We start from the raw sequence: 4,569 nt of genomic DNA, 5'->3' as shown, positions 1-4,569 counted from the left end.
ATCGTTATGTTGGTCTCTTTGTAATGCCCATGATTTTTTAGAGATAATATAAAATTTCTTATAAATTTTAAGTATATGGTTGAGTTTGTATTAAAATTTTGTAGAGAACAATCTTTATTTCATCAAAATCTGAGTTAAAATGAGTTTGGAGCGTGCTTGACATGTTGTAGAAAACCTTTGACCAAGAAGAGTCGACCCTGCTAGGTAATGAGACCCACGAGAGTCGACCCTCCAGAAAGGGAGAGTCGACCCTCCTTGACATTTTATATTAAGAAGCCTAGCCGACCCACGAGGGTCGATCCCCTCCCATCAACCCCTTACCTCCTCCCACCTCCTCCCTACTATACACAAGCCCCCTTGTGTTCACACTCCCTCCCTCACTGAGTTCTCTCTTCCTCCCTCTCCCTCGGTTGCCTATAAAGGAGCACACCCCCTCCCTCTTTCAGTTGCTCTCCCTCTATTACTGTTTTGTGAAAAACAGTGGTTAGATGACCACTTTCTCCCCTTTTCTTTTGCTCTCTTCTCAGTTAGGAACATGCAAAAGGAGGTTCGCCCTCACACTTTCTGTTTCTGTCAGTTTAGAGGTTGCCAAAGGTAGTGTTGCATAACCACGATATTTTGTTTTCCTTTTTCTTCATTTTCTTTATAGGTTTTAAGGTAGGAGTAATGCGAGAAACCCATACACATTGCTTATACTATTTCATGCAAGGTTTTTTTTATAGTTTTACGTATATGGTTGTGTGTTACCATGCTTTGTTTGGGGATTTACGCAAGCTTTGAGAATTATGTTTTTCGTATTTGATGAGAACATCATATATTGTGAAAGCATGATTTGGAATTCTATTTTGGAACAAATTAAGAGGGGTTTACACATGATTTCTAGATGTAGCATGCTTCTGAAGAAGATTGTCTTGAAAAAAGTTTATATATATATATATATATATATATATATATATATATATATATATATATATATATTCTTGCCAAAAATGATCAAATATGTTGTTTTGGAGTAACATGAATTAGGTTCTGGCAAAAGATCTATCTTAGAGCTTTCTTCATGAATGTTTTTCTTCATGTGTACATTGGGAAAGATTTCCAGAGATTAGGAACAAAGATTTTCTATGTTTCAGTCTCTCAAAAGTGGTAAAATTGGATTCGGTTTGACAGAGAGTCGACTTTTGCAGTTCAGAAGTCGACCCTTCTTGTGTTGGTTCACTCGGTTGGCCTCGAGGGTCGACCCCTGCATGGAAAAATTGACTCTTGCTTTTAAAAATCCCTCACTTTCAGTGGGTGGGTCAACCCCTGCAGTGTTGTATCAACCTCAGCTAATTATGGGTTGACCCCTATCACGCTTGAGTCAACCCCTGAGTGCTTTGGATCTACTCTTTTGCTTCTAAAAGGTTTATTCATGGATTTGAGTTCGGATTAAGGTATGTGAGTTGGGATTTGAGTAACCCAACTTAGTTGTGTTGTGAAGTGGTCAGTGAGACCCTTCCTAGCTTAGGTGATTGAGTTCTTTGCTTGGGTTGACCCTAGAATCAAAGGTTGATTCATCCTATTGTTATTGAATATATCACTCATTGAGAAACTATTCTCAAGTGGACGAACCTGCGAGGTTTTACATATCCAATACTGGATAGTTCAATTGAGACGAGCCTGTGAGGATGTACAATTCCAATACCAATAGTCTGGTTGGGTGTTCTTCGTGAGGGTGTACTAGCCCAATATTAGGTAGTCCAACAAGGATGAGCCTCTGAAGAGATACATTTTCGGACAAGTAATTCAATGAAAAACTTGTTTTCAAAATATAATCAATTTCTATATGGATGATCAGATTGTATGAAATACGCTAATGCAGTCTTCGACCCCTGAGTGAGCAAGGTTGACTCTTTGCTTGTGTAAGGTTCTTCTATGATTGATCATTGTGATTAAGCTTGGGATCTATGATATATGACTCAGTTATGATGTGTCATGGGTTGTGGAACCTTCTCTAATTGGTGTAGTTGAGGATTATATTTGGAGTGACCTTGGAATAAGAGTGTCGACTCCATCTATTTATCATATTGAATGTTACTTCTCCTTTATACTTTTGTTCTGGAATCAATCCTCGTATAGCTATGAGCTTTTGACAATTGTATTGTGTCATTGAATGCTAGTGAACCCGTGTTGGATGATTTTTGTCTTGGATTTTGATGGTTACATTTACCTTATGATTGTATGAATTTAAAAGTCTATCTTAGTATGATTCTTAGAATTGGAGTTTTGGCCATGAGAGGTTTTCCAACCAAATTAACTCGAGGAAAGGTCAGAAAACATGGGTATACCATGTTTTCGATGTGTGATGCACAACTAAGTGCTTAGTGGTCCAAATGGGAGCCGGTTCTCATTAATATGCATGAGTAAGCGAACATGCATGTATGATACAATGAATCATCAAGTGTTGATTATGGTATGCATGTTATATTACTTGTTTGACATGTATGATATAATTCTTGTAACCTCTTGAAGTATTCGTACCTACCATGAGTCTGACAAATTATATTCTAACTTATTTAAGTGAAGAATGATATTGAATGTGATGGGTGAAAGGGACAATGACCTGAACTAGTTTCTTCTTTTTGCTTTCTTGAAATATTTTAGTCTTATACAAACTTTCAAGTTGTATTTTTTGTAAATGGATTGAGAATCCGGTGAAGGTTTTCAATCAAACACTCTTAAAAAATGAATGAATATTTTGGAATGATATGGTATTTTCATTAAGATGGTTGTTGGATCTTTTGAAATATAACTCGCTTGAGGTTTTGAAACTAAGTTGAAATTGTGTCTCCAAGAACTAGCCATTCACCCCCTCCGAAGAGCCCAAGCCTTCGGTGATCGGGCGATATAACTTTCTCTGAGATTCGGCATTGTAGTATTGTAGATCATGTATCTGAGTTTCAGAACTTTTAAATACTTTTACCCAAGACTTTACCCAAGCCTTAGAGCCTTTTCGGGACCCTGAAAACCAAAACTGTACTTCTCAGAAGCTCGACAGACTCATTTTTTCTATTCTAACTCTCCCATACTCCCAACAACCTAACCCATGACCAAATACCCATTCCACATCATCCTCCACACCCTTAGACCCCATATAAACGTTATCACCAAGCTCTATAGCCGTTTGACCTGGTTTCACATTAAAATTTGAAATTGCACCATTACCTGATTAGCCTGTTTTGTCAATTCTCTTGTCCAAATCCCAAACCGTCAAAACGAGGAAACTAAGGCCTCTACCGCATCGTATCCAGTGAGGTGCAAGGCCTAGAACCCGTCACCCATAAATCCTAGGCCCTTCGTCTCGCAAGTTCGATCCATTGCAAACTGCAGACATACATCTTCTTAGAGTACTTGTTCGTCGTTCGACCCAATATCTCGATCGATACATCTTCCTAGTTGAATCCGATTCCGCCTGCCTCAAGTGATGAAAATTTTGATGTCACCACATTTATATAAAAAAGATGATGAATGACGTGCTGGCATTCACAAACCATAGTGGGAATATCCTAATGTTTACTCGTTTATAATAACATTCACACATTCAAACGTAACATAAAATTATAATTTAACATTTACACATTCAAATGTTTATCAAATTATATCAAATCACAATTGCCCTCGTGCTCTTAACTCTTCAAGCTCCTATCCTTGTTAAAAGCAATGCTAACCAAGTTCGTATAATGACCTTCTTTATCAAAATTTGCAAAAATCCCTTCTTGAATCCGATAGTTTGTAATCCTAGTGCCAAATACTTCCCTTTTACGTTTTAACAAGAGTATCAAGATAGTTTAGCATTTTGGAAGACCTAAAATCTCATATTTTAACTGTATTTTCAACATATAATGAATATTTGTCACATTGGTGAATGATATACTTTTTGATGACATGAGATTGAGATACTTTGAGCTGCACTTGGCTCGTTAGAACTCATTTGAGTTCGTTTGGTTAAGCTAACAATTCAACTTCATGCATGGATCTTGAGTTTTGACTAACGATCAACTTCAAACCTCATCCAATGGATCTTGGTGCACTCACTTAGCTTAAACAAGCCAGTAAACTGGGTGAGACCCACTTCAGAAAATGGGATAAGAAAGGGTCCCCATATATCCCACTTTTTCCAGATAACAGGCGGATTGAAACCGGACCGGGCCAGGGCTTGAAAGGGGTGAGGCGAGTGAGCTTAGAGCTATGGCACAAAGACACATCGACACCAGGACGCGTGACGCGGGTTGGACTAGCAAGTTTGAATTTTTTTTGGAAAAGTGGGACACGAAGACACGGTTTTTTTTTCATTTTATTAATTAATAAAAACCTATTTTTTGATATTTAATGTAAAAAATGCATTTTTATTGAAACAGTTCTTTAAAACATTAAAAAACATAAGAAAAACTACTATAATAAAGTTTTTTGGTACCGTATCCGTGTCTACGTGTCCGATCGTGTCATCGCATTGGTTTAGAGTCGCCGAGCCCTGGGTCCGCCCACTTGGGGCGTTATATATGTATAGAGGAGCGCCAGAAACTCGCTTCT

Source organism: Nuphar pumila, chromosome 9 (genome assembly GCF_984573655.1).
Source record: "Nuphar pumila chromosome 9, dmNupPumi1.hap1.1, whole genome shotgun sequence".
Taxonomy (NCBI): domain Eukaryota; kingdom Viridiplantae; phylum Streptophyta; class Magnoliopsida; order Nymphaeales; family Nymphaeaceae; genus Nuphar; species Nuphar pumila.
Note: the sequence above shows the minus strand (reverse complement) of the source record.